Raw genomic sequence first — 18,532 nt, forward strand, 5'->3', positions numbered from 1 at the left:
TTTTCACTTTAAAATTAATGATGAAAATACTATAAATAAAAGATATTTTTGCAATAAAATAATTAGATACTGATGATGATATATAAGTGATTAGATACTGATGATATATTGATATTGATACATACAAAGCATTACATAGACTTTATGGCTCTAACAATAAAAATATAACAAGATTTAAAAGAAAAATCTGATATATAGAAATAATTAATGAATTGATGAAACGCTAATTTAACCTGATCAAATAATTAATTAAAGAAAAAATGTAAACATATATAAAAAATTCAATGAAATAGTTTTAAATACGGATCTGGTTTTGCCCATGGGTTAGAGCTTTAGGGTGATTAGGATCTATAAGGAATCAGAGATCCCAGGTTTGATCTCCGTCTCGAGCAGTCTGATGTCAAGCAGTAGTTAGAAACATGTTTTACGTAAAAATAGACCATAGCCGGCATTGCTACTTCAATAAAAAAAATCATCGCTATTACAAAAATTAAAATAATATAAAATTATTACACAGAGATGGGACAACTGTTTGGGTTGTCATCTAAACAGCAACGTCATTTGTTAAGGCAAATTATCAAGACCGTTGTTTAATGCCTTTTCTTTGCTGAAAACACAAAAAAACTGCGATTAGAATTATTACTGTCTATAAATGTGCTGTTCTGAGCTAACTGTAAGAAAACCGCTTAGCAAGGTTTTAGAATTTATTTCAACGTTTCATTCCCAACGTTTGGTTTTCAGACCGACTACTCAGAAACTATCCCAAACAACGCACAGATGGAACATTCATTTAATTCCAAACTCCACAAAGGTATCGATCACCTGAGTCTGCGTGATTCCAGGTGATTTGAATGCTTCCGCCGCCGCATAATATGTCTCTAAGCAATAAATAATCACTTATCGAGAATAATTATCGCCGCTGATTTTACTTGTAAAACTCCAGAGTACAAACATCGATGCAGTTCCTCTACAAACTAATTGACACAGCCAAGTTCAAGATTTAGATAAGACGACCCGACTGACAATGTTGCAATAAATATATAAGCAGGTTTAGCATGCGAGTAATAATGGGTTTATTAGTAAACCTATTAGTTGCAAGGTAGCCTTTAAATTTATGCTGCAAGTAAAAAACTAGAAAAAGTGGCATTTATATAAAAATAGGTTGAAATCTGAAACTCATATTCATCGTGACCTTATATAGAAATAACATCGAAGAGTAATTTTCAAAAAAATAAGAATTAGAGCTTGATTCTTTGATTTCAATATTTTTGTTGATCCTTCTTCTTTGAACAATCTAATTTCATAAATATTGTACTGATTTTTTAACTGATTTATGGACTCAAAACGTGTTCCAACGTATTTCTAACGTACTCTAACGTATTCTAACGTATCCGGACGTAATTCTAACGTAACGTGCAGAACGTAATTGCAACAAGAATTAAATATAACAAGAAAATATAGAAAATAAGTATTTAAAATATAAAACAAAAAAATGTATATATATATATAAATTCACAGTAAATAAACACACATACTTATATTTCACGAATCTCGCAAAATAAAGTCAAAAAGTTCTCATGCAATTTTTCAGAACATGCAACTTTCCATGAAGCTTTTGCCTTGGGAAGGAAAAGGTGCTTTTCTAAAATACATGTGGTTCGAGTCACGAATTTTCATATTTCTCCGCTCCACACAGTTGTCGTTTACTCAATTCAAATGAAGAAAATCAACAGCAGGTTTAAAAAGGCAAAAAATCTATTTTAGTTCAAATTTGTAAACGTGGTAATTCTAGAATGGAAAAATGTTAAATAATCTGACAAAAGCCTGAAATAATATTTATTATTTTTGATTACGGCGTGCTTATAAATTAATATTTATTTAAATAAATCAATATTACGTCAATATTGATAAACTATATGGAGTCCACATAAAAGTCAATATTGCGCCACAATTCATTTCTACTGGGGATGATTTAAAATAAATGTTTGTTTAACAAAAATAAACCACTATTTGTTATGTTATATGTAACAAATATAATGTAAAATTGAACTAGTTTATATAACGTTTCGTTTAATGTGATCTGGTGAAATTTATTAATTTTATCATACCTCTAAAAGAATGGTGCATAGATATTTGATAACGATATGTAATAAAATGCATAAAACTGCAATAAAAGCATATAAGTCAAATGTTATGTATCAAATAAAATAATAAACTGCATATACTCATAAAATTGATTCAATCAACAATTTCCCAGAAAATTTAATTCGTCACAATTCTTGCAATATCATTAGTAGCTTTTCCTTTCCCTCGAAGCTCGAAGGCAAGACGTTCGCCTCGGTCTATATCGCAGCAGCCTGTAAGGGGGTCGGCACGTCGAGGGCGGCCTAAGGTGGTTTGATACGAATTTAAATACGGCCTCGACTTGGAGGGGATGCACGTTTAGCAATGAAGAAAACACGCCGCGATTTCGAAAACGAAAAAGAACAAACACATTCCCGCCTGGTTACCATGTCAGAGCGGTTGTTTATTGTGGAGACGATCAGGCGATAGGATACATTGAAATTGCCATCGACTTCATAAAAATGATATGTCGATAAACGTCAACGATTCGGGACTTATGTTGCTAGTGGCTTGCGAGGTGATTACGTGAAGACAGTGCTTTGTGACAAGTGAACTAAAAAATGTGAATGTTCGAATCGGGGATGAGTAGGTGATTTAACTTGAAACATTGTTTGGGAATAAAATTATTTAAATTTCACTTATTTCCACATAAATTTTATAATAAACATTAACTTCTTACATAATTTTTAAAATCACCCCAGGTATTCAATCATAATTATAAATGTGTTCAAATCTTGTACTAAAAACTAGAAACAACACAAAACTCTGATGAACTTTTGTACATTTTTGGATTCATCGGATACTAAACATGGGTTAATCGATTTAACTTATATGTATTCATGGGTTAATCCATTTAATACCTTGATGACTGTATGAAATGCAAAACTTTTACCAAAATGAGACTTAAAGTGTTAAACTATAAATACTACAAATTTTATAGACAATATTGTTACATCTTGCTATTTTTGTGCTACTTATCATAATAGCTAACTAATATGTGTTGACGTGGTTATTTAAAATCAGAACTTTAAAATTAGTTAATAAATTACAAAAATAATCTTTTACTACTATGTCCCTGGGCCGGTGAAAATTACGAGACGAAATGGCAAATCGCTAAAAAATGTCTCAGCCCGGTGGAAAAAAGGGCGCAAAAGGAGGCGGTAAGAAGGCAACCGCACAAATAACCTCCTTAACTTCTCATAACGTCAAAGAACCGACTACAGCTGCCAACAACGGTCACGATGACGATAAAATTGACGCTGGACCATCAGACTCGGGAGCAGGGAAAGATGATAATGGAGCTTCAAAAAATGGTGATGATAAAGCTAATGGAGCAGATACGCCTTCGAAGCCCCAAAGTGCGGGAGCAGTCACGAGAGATGGGGCGCAGAAGGTGCTTATGTTGTGCCAAAAGGGGGAATGGACCCCCTTGGACAATGCGCTTAAGGCTTTGGAAAAAGCAGTGGCGGCGGCAGGGGAAGAAGCTAATCTTACGCCGCTTGCGGGGGTTGCTGATTCGGTAAGTTACCAGCAATAAGAAAAGTGTACAACAAATACATAGTTTTTTTGACGGTTTGTGACTATTGATTATAGACCCGTGACATAACATTTCATATTTATATTACGATAACATTTCTCTTTTATCCGGGAATTGGCTGCTAACTCAATTTCTGTGAGCGTTCAGAAAACATAAATAATATAATCGCCTGTGGCATATGCTCTAACAATAAGATACAAACTATTGAGATGAAAGTAAAACGATTCAGGCGCAATTTCAATAGATCAAATATTCATCATATTCAATGATAAATCCACGATTTAATATCGTGGTATTGACATTAATGATACTCAATTACAAAAAACATCACCAACTAAGTTGAAATTTATGAACCAACTTGCCATAAATAGTCTAATAGATACCGAGTTTAGAATGTCCCTTGCAATATACGCGAATTAAAGAAAAAGGAAATTATTATTGGATATTCAAAATCCCTGATTTTCCAACAACATGAATTTGGTTGCAAACATAATTAACATACATAACAAATTATGCTTGAACGCGTTGCAATCTTTTGGACGTAAAATATATAATCCAGGCGTACTTTCAACAATGATTTTTTGGTAATTAGCAATCACTTGTATCAATTTTAAATTTTTGCTAATATCTGTCAAATATTTTGCCCGTATACCATAAAAAAATAAATAAGCAAGATTATATATCAACTCATTAAAACTAGATGACGAAATGCACCATTAAGGTAATATATGTGTCAACATTTCGCGTGCAAGTTGCAATTTCGCTTTTACGAATATTTCTACATATCTTAAAGTCACATATTTTTAACGAGAAATTTCATTAGCTAAATTTATATTTTATATTTGCATCTACCAGAAATAACGAAGGGTGGAGTGGAGGGTGGTCGAAATAATCGAAATAACTTTGCATAAACACAATGGGCGAGTGCGGCTACTGCACTGGTGCATTGAACCGCCTCAAGACGATGTAGAGTCCGCAATTATAATATTACTGACCCCGTGCAAGGGTTACTTGCAATAATATGAGATTTTTTAGGTTAGATTTAAATGCATAAGGGAAAGGGTTGTCTTATCGTCGGTATGTGGCAAATTTAAATATTTATCTTTATGCGAAAGTTTCCGAGGATAAATTTTTAGGTCTGTATGTTTGTGAAAAGAAACACATTACTCTATACTTAAAGGTTTTGCTTTGCTACTCTGGTATCACTCTTTATATCAGAAAAGAATTTGCGATCTTTTTGCTTTAAATTTGCTATGAATTTGCAATGCAATCAGACATATTACATCTAAAACCTAACCTACAAAATGCACAGTTCTTAAATAACAATTTTATCATAAGTGCAACTTTCTGATGAATTGTTAATAACACATACGTTAAGTTAAGTTTTAGGTGTACATAGCTTTTTCTCAGTTCATTAATACCAACTCATACGAAGATAGGTCCATAAAATAGAATTACCATTACATTTCTATTTCATCTTGAGTAATCATAATCTTTTTTTTATTTATTTTTTTAACTCGTTTTACTCAGCAATCAAAAATACATAAAGATTCCTATGAGCTAAAATGACAATATTTAAGAGCGACGCCTAAGAAGAGCTCCAATGAGATCATCTCAGTTTAACAATTAATATGATAATATTATATTAGACCTAATCTAAGACTAAGTCTAAAGGCCATTGTCGTTTCAATCTCCTTATACCAAAAGGTTGAGTAATGTCAATTTATTGATGGGTTCGAATGTGAGTTCAATTTGCGTTTGTATTTTCCTTGAATTTTTTGAACGTTAATTGCACCGTTTTCATGTTGAGGTCGCTGTAAATGGTTTCATTTGCTGAGAATTAAGAATTGTACGTAAAATTTTTGACTGAGTTCTCTACATTATAGCTATATTTGATTTGCAAGCACATCTCCAGAGCTCAATTCTGTAGGTCCAGATTGGATTAATGATTGATTTATATAGCAGCAACTTATTTTCAACAGAGAGCTTAGACCTAGACGAAAATTATTAAAGATTACCCACGTTACATAAGTCTTCCTTAGCTCAATTTATAGCAATGATATAATATTATTGTTTTCCCGTCACATTCAAAAATCCTGATATCAACTTTCAGTTTTTAAAAATCTTATTACTATTCAATTACTAAAATCGAGTGCCACGTGTCCTATGATTAAATCCAACTAATATTTATACAATATTAGAAACGTGCAACCTAAATATGAATCGGGGCGATTTATTGTGTTAGGTCTGTTCGTCATTTTCTCTCAATAGGAACAAATTCTCATTGCTCAGCGATTGTGACCTAGATCTCGTGCAGTCGGTTCTGTGTTCGGACTTCCGTTCCGGAAGTTGGTTATAGGGTCGTAAAGGCCCTCTGGAACTCGGCTGGTCAAGGGCGGGCGCGGACGACACGTCACGCCCGAGCATAAGGCGCGCGACCCTGAGAAGGAAACTTACGCTACTGGGTAGAGATTATTTTGAATTCTTCAAGATTTTTTAACTGAGGATTATCTGGGGATTATTAGTTAACCTTTTATTAAAGGGGCTTAAAGGTCCGAGGGTAAAAAAATTTACCAGCATTATCTGAAAAACATGTGAAGTATAGAACTTTTTAACAATGCCATTTTAAAGTAGAAGGCCAAAGGTGTGTAATGAGCCAACGTGGTGATTCTTAAGACATCGTTAACAGGTTTTTGGTTTTGAGCTCTTTTATTTAGTTTATCTTAATATAATTTTATAATTTGCATTGATTGATTAATTTATCTATTATTTTCTAGTATTAAAATTAAAAATAATATATTGGAACTGCTTGTCCCATGGCTCTTCCATTTTACGCCGCCTATGGGGCAAAAAAGAACAAATGACTAATCTTAGAAAAATATAACAAAAAACATATTTATATAATTAGGAATTGACTGGGAATTTCACTGAATATACATAGTTTGATAGTTGATTGTTTGATACGTGTTTTGTGTCATGTATTTGGTTTAGACATGATAGTTACAGAAAGTCAAATTGGACCTTTGTGTTACAATGAGATCATTTTATTTTTAACTTTCCGTAGGGTAAGTTATTGTAATGGGCCAAAAATCGAAATTGAAAATTTATACATTTCTCGACGATTTGAAGGTTTCTGAACATTTTGGCATACCTCAGAAAAAATGGATTTGTGTGTGTGTATATGTATGTATGGATACAAACTTCCAGTCACGTTTTAGGGCGCACGGATCAACCGATTTAAATGGTTCAAAAAACATTGGATTCCTATTGATAGGGAGATGAGCTATTTAGTTTTTGGCAAAGGCAGGTTCAGCAGTTACGGAGATAAAGAGCAAAGAATGCAAAAAATAGAAATCGAGTTTTTGAGAGAACGGAGCATCCGATTTGAATGATCTAAAAAACATTCAATTAGTAATGATTGGGAGAAGTGTTTATTAGTTTTTGGCAAAGGCAGGCCTAGCCATTTCGAAGATACGGAGCTAATTGTGTAAAAAATGGCAGTTTTTAAGAGAACTAAGCGTCCGATTTAAATGATTCAAAGAACTCTCTGCTTGTTTTAACAAAATAAGTGATTTTGGAAAAACAAATTTTTGTTTCAACTTTTTTTTCCAAAAAAAAAATTTTTAGTATATCGAAAATAATTCAGATTTTATTTTTAATTCTGACCATAGTTCTAATATACCTACTTTAAACAAATAATTCCAACTTTTCAATTCAGTTTATATAATTGTTATAAATATTAGACAATGTTACAATATTAATAATAATCTATTTAAAAACATTCAGTATTCCTCGAACATTCCGTTACGGTACGGGAAGTTCCAGAAATTTTCCTTAAGACACGATGCCATACACCCCACTAGTTTTTTATTTATATTATATATTACTCAAACCGCATATTTATTTAAAAAGCGCTAAATGTTAGCAAAATATTCTTCTAGTAATCATGTTTATATAATATCAATTTTTTTATGTTTCTTGAAACAAGCTTGCTATTAAATCAGAGTGTCTGGCCACATGATTAAGAACTTGAATGTAACTACAAACGAACATGCTAGGTCTTTTGCAGCAAGGTTACTCTATTGAGGATTATAGACTATTTCGATAATGTGCACATTTATATTTAGAATTAAACATTACGTGCGAAAGATCATAAATTACTGTGGGCACAACAAGAATTACATTTTGCATTGAAAAAACATTAAATTCGCATATGCATGCATAGAAGATTCGGATCAAAGGCTCGCCTTATTTTAATAATTTTAAGTGATTGCCTATTAACCCAGATTATGCACGGTGAGGTAATCATGATTTTATAAAAATACTCTAGGTTATTAAATATAGATAAAAAACGTCATTAAATATCGACTAAAATCTATAAATATTACAATAGTTATTACTGACGCATTTTCGGACACATGAGACATCTCTAGATATTTCAAGAAGTTTGCACTAATCGAATAATACAAATGAAAATATTTATATAAATGTATTATACAACAAGCTTTAGCATTTCATAAAACACCAAAAAAACTAAATTTAAATATATTTTTGGAGGAAAAATTTAAAGCCCATATAATTTTTTTTTTTAACTTTATATAAAATTAAATTCAAACTGTTTTTTTTTTGTTTATTTTCTCCATGCATAACAAGTAGTTTCTCTATCGATATGAACATTCATGAGAAAGTAAATCTTAAAATTGAACAAATGTTTATTTTAGCTGAGCTTTGTTCATTTGACCCAGTTTGATAATCAGTTACGACTCGTATAATTTCACTGTAAACGACCGTCTAGCAATGTGGGTAAACGACTTGTAGCTGGGCCATATCATAAATGTGGAGATTTATACAAAAATATAATCAAAAATCAATTGCATAGAAGAAAATTAATTTTAACGTTATGGAAAATATACTTTTTTGTATTCTATTAACCAAACTGACAAAATATTTTATTTATGCCAATACAGCAACCTTAAAAAATTATGATACTTCTGAACAGATTGATAAAATCAACAAACAACTATTTGTTTTACAAAATATTATATATTTTTAAAAATTTAGTAATACTACTTATGGCTGAAAAATTTATGTAGGCGTTCAACTTAATCAGTATCAATTATAATATTTCAATTCAATCTTCTGAACTAGGACATTTATCATTTGCAATCATTCAATGGCATGAATCAAGATTAACATTATATTTTGGAGTAATTAGTTTGCTCAATCGTGAAAGTAATAAATAAGTTTTTAAAATATACATCATGAGTTCTTAACGATATGAAAATTATAAAACAAATTAATAATATAAAATAATGCTCAATAATTTTGCAAAGTAAGAGCTGATGCTATAAAACTGATGAGTATTATTTGGTTATATATATATATTTTTTGGTTATTAGTGATGGGATAAGTGTTTTAATATAATTTTATAAATTATTATTAAATAATAATTATTATTAATTTTTTTATAGGCAACTGGAATGACACCTCTTATGTATGCAGTTAAAGAAAACAGAACACCTGTAATCGATCGTTTGATAGAATTGGGTTCAGATGTCGGAGCCAGGAATAATGTAAGTTCTTAGTTCTTTATAAATATCTAAAGCTATATCCATAAAAATTTTCGATTTTTTTATTTGTAGCTTATATATTTTGAAAAAATATTATATATTTTTAAACAATTAAGAGAGATCATTCGTCTATAGGCTTAATCCAATATGTCTAAAATACCTTTCCCACTACCAATTTTATAAAAAACGATTAAATTATTAAGGAACTTTTATTTATATCGTCTGATTTAATTTTGATTCGTTCAATTGTTTTTACATATTTAAGTGTGAGCTTAAGCTTGAATTAAAAGACTTAATGATATTGGATATTTTTCAATGATCTGTGAAAATTTGAATTTAGGCTTGAAAAAAAAAGTTTTTGACAATTTTAAAATTTAAATAATCTCTAAAATTATAATTATGTTTATACTTTCATATGATTACCAGTAATATTTTTCGAAATATTACTACAATAGCGAGAGGATCTCGGTATTTTTCCTCAAAGCTTCCACAGCCTCCGTGGCGCAATTGGCTAGCGCGTTCGGCTGTTAACCGAAAGGTTGGTGGTTCGAGCCCACCCGGGGGCGTAATCTTTTGCCTAAATTAACACATTTTGAACAAATCAGATAAAAACCTTAAATTCATCATTAACACTTTTAATAGATATATAGGTAATTGATAATTTTTCAGTCTTTTAGATAAACTAGGTAATGTGAAAAATTGAATGCATTTTCTTGAGATCGTTATGGGTATTTTAAATTCAGAAAATTGAATATATATTCCTTAAAATCTATTCAATCATTAATTTATTGTACATGAATGTTTAGAACAAAATAATAACAATTATAAGTAAATTTCCAAAAGAATTCGCCCCCGGGTGGGCTCGAACCACCAACCTTTCGGTTAACAGCCGAACGCGCTAGCCAATTGCGCCACGGAGGCTTGAGAAAAACAGCTTCTAACAATTTTTACAATATTGAGGCTAAATAGATCATAAATGCTAGAACATGATTTTTTATCGCACATATGTTTCCTTATCGCCACTGATTATTGCGTGCATTGTGTTAAAAATGTAAAATCTATTTTAAAAAAAAAATCACAGTTGTCTGATATTTTAAAGTTAAAAAATTTCATTCAACATTTATAGAAATTATAAATTATGAAATTACTATTAGAGCTAGCTTTGCTTGGACGAGACTAGCAGAAATCAATTCTTTCGAGATGAGTTTCAAACCTTCGCTCTCAGATCGTTCGCATGAATACATGACTTTGTTACGCTATCGCTAATGTATCCCATGTTGTCTAGTGGTTAGGATACCTGGCTCTCACCCAGGAGGCCGGGGTTCGATTCCCCGCATGGGAATATTTTTGCGTCTAACTTTTTAAAAAATAACACACTACATCTGGTCACATTTAAAAATTTTATAAATACATATGGTTTAAATGTGTAAATCAATGTTTTTTTTTAATAATATATGCATTTATTTTAAATACTTATAAATATCTAGTTTAAATAAGCATATGCTTGTTCAAATTTTAAATATTCATTTTTATTCTCAATTGTGTCTGCTAAGAATGTTTTTAGCAATATGTAAATTTTTATCTAAAGTCAAGTAATAATTTAATTAATATTTTCAAATGCTAATTTAGTTTAGCAAAATTATTGAAATGCATAAATATGTAGTGTATAGTAAATACAAAAAGAATATTCCCATACCGGGAATCGAACCCGAGCCTCCTGGGTGAAAGCCAGGTATCCTAGCCACTAGACCATATGGGACTGTGTGGGATATGCTTTAGCTACAGTAGAATTTCAGCAACGATATCTTTGTATCAGAATATCTGTATATCGATGTATTCAATATACATTCAGGTATATTATCTTGAATAACCCTGTTGTTTTTTTTTCACCACAAGTTTACTAAAAAATAAGAGAAGTAGAACGTAGAACGAAGAAGTCAATTGCAAACACTTGAGTCTTTTTTTTCTATTTTAGATACATTTCTTCCCTTACTTGATTTAAAAAAAATATATTTAAAACATCATGAAATAAATGTATGATTTTTATGATCAGACAAGAGTCAACGCCTACCTGCATATACGTTTATATTTTTATACAGTATTGTGCAATTAGTTATATTTCGTTAATGTTTTAATAGTACAATTAAGATGAAAATAAGCTCTAAGTGCTATTTAAGCTCCCAAATCACTCCTTTAAAATTCATTTCCCCCGATGCCTGCATTCACATACATTAGCAAATTATAGGCGCGGCATATTCATGATCATTATGAATAATTACATGTAATTTGTAGCACAATTACTGTAAACTCAATCATATTTAATAAACTAAAAGCAAAATCTGAATAGTAGAATCGTACTACTATTGTTATAAATTGCAATTTCTTTTGTAAGTTTCTTCATAAATTAAATTTGCTTTGTCATGTCGAATCTATAAATCTTACAACCTCATAGAATGATTAATTAATGCAGTTCTTTGAGTAATTGCACGCACTATGAAAATCGGTGCGATAAGAATTTAAAGTAATAAATCTTTGTTCGTTAAATTTTTATGACAGGGCTGAATATGCGTCATGGTAACCTTTAGCTAATTGAGTAGCAGAAAAGGTTATCGAGGCAGAACAGAAAGACAAAAGACAAAATTATAATATTGTTGAGCACAAATATACATTTGTAGTACTGGGCATCAATATTCTGGTCATTTCTGTATCAGAACAGAAACGGATCATATTTGATTCCCAGTACGTCGCGGAATTTAACCTGACGAGTATATTATATAAGATTTATAAAAATATTTTGGAACAAAATTGACTATTTATTGATCAGCAATATTTAATAGTATTTTTATTAAAAATTTCACTAAATTGTAAAAAAATACGCCCCCGGGTGGGCTCGAACCACCAACCTTTCGGTTAACAGCCGAACGCGCTAGCCAATTGCGCCACGGAGGCTTCGAGAGCCTCATTTCCCAGATTTCCACATTAGTGAGGTTTAAACAATTGCGAGAATTCACATAAATTTTAACAATAACATGCTAACACATGATTTTCTTATCGCACATATCTGGCATTATCGCCACAGAAGATTACGACTATGGTACTTGAAATGTAAAAAGTTCAAGGCTACCAGCACATAGTGCACGAATTAAAATGATAATGTCTTTTAAAGACAAAACCAAGTGTTAACCTCTTTAGCATTTAAATTAAATTAACCCATTTCGAAGAAAAAATATATTTTCCAATATATAATCAAGGTACATGCAACTGCAGAACATAAAATGTACAATTTTTTTAGAAGATTGGTAAAAACATGCATTTGCCCTAGATTACTTCAGAAGTATTGAGTTGTGCATTGAAATCATAAACTTCCTGAATATTCCAAAAAGTAAAATAATCATGTTAAAACATAAACCGTTGCTACCATTATATAGTAATTTTCTGATCAAGTTCATAAACTTGAAAGAAAATAAAATCAAAACTTAAGTTTATTTTTTAAAAATCAGAACCTAAGTTTATCCAATTGGAATTACAGAGCAATTTCAAAATATAATAACCGGAAATGTAGTACATATAAAGTATGTAATATTATAAAGTTTGAGAATATGAGATTGATTAGAACAACAAGACTGCGGTCATGGTCTTTAGTACGACTTTTAAAAGATCATAGAACTTGATAAAAACGAGCCGACCTCCAAATCCCTTAAGACTTCCATGGCGTGATAACATAGATTCAATGAATGTGACGTGAAATATTTCATAGAACAAAATTACTGGGAAATAATATACAATTGTACACAGATCTATACTTTCAATCAGAAGAAATAGTCATTGAACACACAAAGATGAGAGTAGTTGCAATGTCTTAGGCGTATTCAAAGTCCTAAAAATATCAGCTTCTGCATTTGTCTATAAAAATATATATTTATTTTAAAAAAATCTGTCTGGAAACAATGTAGGCATACATAAAGAAGTATCAAGACTGTAAACAATACATCCTATCCTTCAAAATTTTAATTAATTTTTATAATTAAACTACTTTTCATAGGCCTATAATATTTTAAGGACTTCATTTTTACTATATATTTTATCACTATGCAAAGTTTCATCAAAATCACAAAAGAGTAAACTTGAGGTTTTCCTTGGGAGTTTTAATCCAAGATTTAATTTGAACAATATAGTGATAGGCAATTGTCCCTAATTTATAACTTATTGCCAAAATTCGTTTTGAATTCATAAGCAAGTAGTAAAATATTAGAAATTTGGTGCTCGAATCAACAATTTTTTTAGTTTGTCACTAGAAACACCCACAAAACATTTGCTTTTATATGCAGAAAATTATTTAGATAAATAATTATAAACTAACAATTTCTTCACTTCGCCTTTTAAAATTATTCAGAAAAAAAGCTAATAAATTTGCTTTGAAGTCAAAATTTCTCTCATAAAATTATTTACATAAAACTCTACAGATAACCTGCGAAATATCTCATAACTCTTAATGATGCATAATTTAGTATGCAAGTCATTGTACGTAAATGTACAATTGTAAATAAAATCTCTGCAAATTTGTTTATATTATTATTTAAACAACTTATTTTGTTTGTCATGGAAAAAAATCATCTAGATTTTCCATGAGATGATTTATGGTGAATGAAAGTTTGCCTTACGTGACTTATTCTAAAGAAATTGATTTCTCTCAACGGAACAGTAAAAGGAAAAGCAGCACAAGGCCAAAACAAAAGCCGGATTGAAATCAATACTTTGTGTAATTATAAAGGATAATTAGAAAAAATATATAAGCATTAATTATTATGGAAAATATTTATAGCAAATAATAATTTTGGATTGAGTTTGAAATCTGATACGAATCGACCATGAACATTCTACTTTATTTTATTTTTATTTTAACTACCCCCTTAATTTATTTGAATTGTACTTTGATCAACTATTTGTCATTAAAATTATTTATTTATAACAATTTTTCATGAACAAAATTAAATTGTTATTAAAAATAACCCGAAAGGTGCAATCATCAATATAGTGTACAATCTAATTTCTTCGTTCCAGTTCCAATAATAGATGCATGATATTTTCCTGCTAGTAATGATATATACAAATTATCATATCAAACCAATTTTTAGGCTATCAAATTTATTCTAACGGAAATTGCTGTCTGCCATCGTCCGAGTTTTCTTGCAAATCGACCTTTTTTTTGAAACGTGAACAATTAGCTGTATTTCCATATGTATTAAATTTTCCAACATGCATGCCGAGAAGATAAAAATCCCGATAAAAAATAACACTGCTAATAGCGCAAACGTTGCCCTATTAAAACAGTTTTTTATAATTTTCAGCGGAATAAATATAAAAGTTGTTGAGATGTAATACTGTAAGGAAATAATAAGTTAAGCCTTTGCATCAGTAGAAACTTGTGTCACTTTATTTTTGATTCATTCAAACATATATAATTTTTAAAATGTAATTAAAAATATATACTTTGTTCGGCATTTGTTGCAAAAATAGCTTCAAACTAGCAAAGTAATTATCAAACTGATATGAAGAAATGACGGAATACAAATTAAGTTGGCGTTTTTTATAATTACTGACTTAAATATAAACTTGTTGATATGTTTAAACAGTAGGGAGGAAAACAGTGCAATGTAATAATATAAAATTGAAATATCATACAAAAATGAACAAAAATACAGGTTTGCTTATTTCTAGTTAACAATTTAAACATAGTTCACCTGCCAAAACCAACAATTAAACTTTTAGTAATTGTTATGCAATCGTTTTCGTTATCAGTAATTCCGCCAGGCCAGAGGTAATTAATGGCTTGTTAAGGCGACCGAACGCAGGAACAAAATTGCACTGCGGCTTTTTGATAATGCAGTCGAAAGTTCAGAATAAATTGTAGAAGTAAGAATAAATAACTATATCATAGCAAAAATCCTTCAATTTCTACTGAAACAGCCAATAAAAAAATAAAAAATAGCTTTAATAAAGCTTTCAACTACTTCGTAGCGCTTAAGAACTGGATCAAGCAAGTAATGAATCAAAAAGGAGTAACTTGACGTTGTTCTATAAAAATATGAGAAATGAATAATAGAGTTTAACAAAAATTATTTCATTGTATTTAATCCAAAATAATTCAGTAAATGCTCATTATACCGCTTCAAAATAGTATTACATAAAAATTCTATTCTTAGCTCGGTTTTGAGATAATGATGATGTGCCTTTTCACCCGCGGACATTTATACCCTGCTCTATCGCCAAATTTTATTTCCTAAAAATTGCAGATAGAAATGATTATTTACTACTATTTAAATACGATTGATACTATTTTTAATTAACCTTGAACAACACACCACCGGTTCAAGGCAAAAACAGTGCCTAAACAAATCTAGTGGCGAACCTGAAAGATCGCAATCTTTCATAGTCACTTTCAGCACATTAGCTTAAAATTATCATTAAGATCCAGATTGTGTCATGTCTTGATAAGGAACGATTAAGGTGAAGGAAAAATCTAAGACACATGTCACCGTGATAAAATTAAAATGGAAATTTGTAAGATTGGCGAACAAAGTAATGGTGGCAAATATAATAGACATATATATATATTTATGTCTCATACTCTAATTTTTCCGATTATCCTTTATGATTCTTAGTGTTTCAATCATGTTATTATACAACTTAATTTTATTTCTTCTATTAAATGCTAATTTTCCTTTTTTCCCAGGACAATTACAACTGCCTGCACTTGGCTGCAATGCACGCCCGAGATGACCTGGTCAAACTGCTTTTATCCAAGAGGGGTGTCGACCCTTATGCAACAGGCGGGGTAAGTTAATAATGCATCATAAATGCACTAGAATTACGTGCTTACAGGGAATTCATGACATACCGAGAGATTTTAATTTTTGTTAGCGAATGTGATATCTTAATAATGGGAAATGTGATATCTTAATAATGGATAATGGCTTTGACCCTTTCCTTTCGAATGCTACCGCTCCCATATTACAACCGTACCCACAAATTTGTCACTACCGTATCCAACGCGCACTTTTGGAAACAAATTATCTAACAAAACTAATTGCTGGTAAAACTACTAATGGTCAACATATAGCAAATAAAAAAAAGTGATCTATCTGTACACAAATAATAGCTATTAATAATGAATTCGAACACGAAAACCTACTTTTGACTCTTCAAGAGCTTTTTCTACAGATCATGTTAATGCTAGGCACTGACTGAAAACAATAATGGACACTTGTTCGAACAATTGCACTTCATCTTTCTCCCTTTTAGACCCTATGTCAAAACCAGTACAGCTTAGCTTTTAGACGACTGTCACTACTGTACCCTGTCACCCCCAGTTTTTCCTATGTATTTAGTTTATAAACAGATAATTTTCAGACCAAACTTTTAAGTTTCAAATTAATTTACAAATAATTTTAAAATATGGTCTATATTTAATTTTTGAAACCATTAATAAATCTATCCACCATCATCCCTCTTGTATGACCCAATTTTCTTTAAACCCATAAATAACACCTATAAAGCAATTCTTTAAGCTAATCGAATATTTTTATGGCATCGATAAAATATGCGTATTGTACTGACAGAAACGTAGGTGCAAATTGGTTCCGTGAATGGCACCGTACGATTCACGCCGATATTCAATCATGATATAAATCATTTCTCGAGGCAGAAATGATATTACTAATATTGGAGATTGTGCAATAAAAAATGGTAAAAATGATTTGTTACGATTTTAAACAGTATTCTGTTATAATTTTTAGAAATAATATTTTGAAATCAAAATCTAAATACTACACCACAGCTACATCGAGAAATCTAATATCATATTTTTTGGTTCATATTTTTTTTATAATGATTTTTATTTTTATTTATATTATTATATTACAGTTATTAAAGAGTTTTCTCATTAGTTCTGGTTAGTCGTTTTTTGTTATAATACTTTCAAGATTTCATTTATACGTTAAAATCATAAAGGTCTTAATATTTTTTTTAAATTGCAATTCAGATTTACCTCTAGTCATTTTACTTGTTTATCAGGAATATGTTCGATTTAAATATATTTAGTAAGTAAATGCTCCTCAACCATATTTTATTACTTTTCGTGGTTTTTGAGAACTTGTACCAAACTCGATAATTACCCATATCTTCTAAATTGCTGACATATAACCTTCGAATAAAATTTTGGGAAGCACTTCCTATGAAGTTTTCGAAAATCCTTGGAAGTATAAAGTTTCTTCGATGAAATATTGTGCCAACCCTACATAAATGTCGATACTTTTGAACTGCAATCATATCCGTCAACGTGTCTACTTTAGAACAACTAACACCTACCAAAAAGCGCTCTATATTTCTTAGATCAATGAAGGCAAAAGTGAAAAATGAAAATATTCATAATAGTTTTAGTTTAAATCTCCTTAACATCGTCTCCACTACAAATTTGTCACTGCAAATTTCTTTTATTATAGAAACATCCATTGCCACCTGTGGCCGAAATTCGATTTAACTACTAATCCAAAATTCAAGAAATTCTCTTTGAAATTGATTCCTCTACAAATTTTTCAATGCAATTACTCGAATTAGATAATTAGAGTTAGGGAAAGTTAATCGTGTCACTTGTGGCAGCAATTCGACTTAACCACCGATTCTCTTGGATGGCACAAATATTCTAATCCTACTTCCAAGAAATTCTCCTTACCATCGTCTTTCAGTGGCCGCCACTTGGCCATTATTTCTTGGCGCGATCGGTATCGCGATATCGGCAACCCTTTCGTTTATTTCAATCGCGGCGTCGATAGCGATCCGATCAGGTGCAAATATTTGTGCATATTTATATGTCAGACTATTATACTAGATATACGTACAGAGTTTGATTCAAAATAAATACCTTTGTGTGAACAAAACAATCCTGCATGTGAGGTAAGTAGATGGGCAATACAATTTCTGACAATCGGAACGATTGACATTACAATATACGTGTCTTTGTCTGGTGCCGATGGTTAAATTCAGGAGCGCGCGGGATGGACAGAGTTTTTGGGGTCGAAGTCGAATTTTGTAAATGATCATATTATGGGTTGTGGAAATTTGTGGTGGAAAATTATATAAATTGTGTTTACTATAAAATTAATATGAATATGTATATTTAGAATCACCTATTTTTATATGGGGTTGAAGTAGCTTTAGACGTTATAAATGATTATGTTATGGCTTGTGAAAAATATTGGTGTCATGGGAATGAAATCGGTAATAATAATATGAATGAGAAACT

General features: G+C 30.7%; 5 non-coding genes across 5 annotated transcripts; 2 read left to right on the forward strand and 3 right to left on the reverse strand.

The window, feature by feature from the left end:
- The first annotated feature begins 9,723 nt into the window (after window positions 1-9,723).
- Window positions 9,724-9,797, forward strand: Trnan-guu. The gene has a single exon. It is a non-coding gene; the product is annotated as a tRNA-Asn (tRNA).
- Window positions 9,798-10,078: 281 nt separating this feature from the next.
- Trnan-guu lies at window positions 10,079-10,152 on the reverse strand. Its single transcript has one exon. It is a non-coding gene; the product is annotated as a tRNA-Asn (tRNA).
- A 349-nt stretch (window positions 10,153-10,501) lies between these two features.
- On the forward strand, window positions 10,502-10,573 carry Trnae-cuc. Its single transcript has one exon. It is a non-coding gene; the product is annotated as a tRNA-Glu (tRNA).
- A 345-nt stretch (window positions 10,574-10,918) lies between these two features.
- Trnae-uuc lies at window positions 10,919-10,990 on the reverse strand. The gene has a single exon. It is a non-coding gene; the product is annotated as a tRNA-Glu (tRNA).
- A 1,116-nt stretch (window positions 10,991-12,106) lies between these two features.
- Window positions 12,107-12,180, reverse strand: Trnan-guu. The gene has a single exon. It is a non-coding gene; the product is annotated as a tRNA-Asn (tRNA).
- Window positions 12,181-18,532: the final 6,352 nt, after the last annotated feature.

The sequence above is a fragment of the Ctenocephalides felis genome, unplaced genomic scaffold (genome assembly GCF_003426905.1).
Source record: "Ctenocephalides felis isolate EL2017-DRISC unplaced genomic scaffold, ASM342690v1 CF-g0.4_SCAFFOLD_01170, whole genome shotgun sequence".
In the NCBI taxonomy this organism is placed as follows: domain Eukaryota; kingdom Metazoa; phylum Arthropoda; class Insecta; order Siphonaptera; family Pulicidae; genus Ctenocephalides; species Ctenocephalides felis.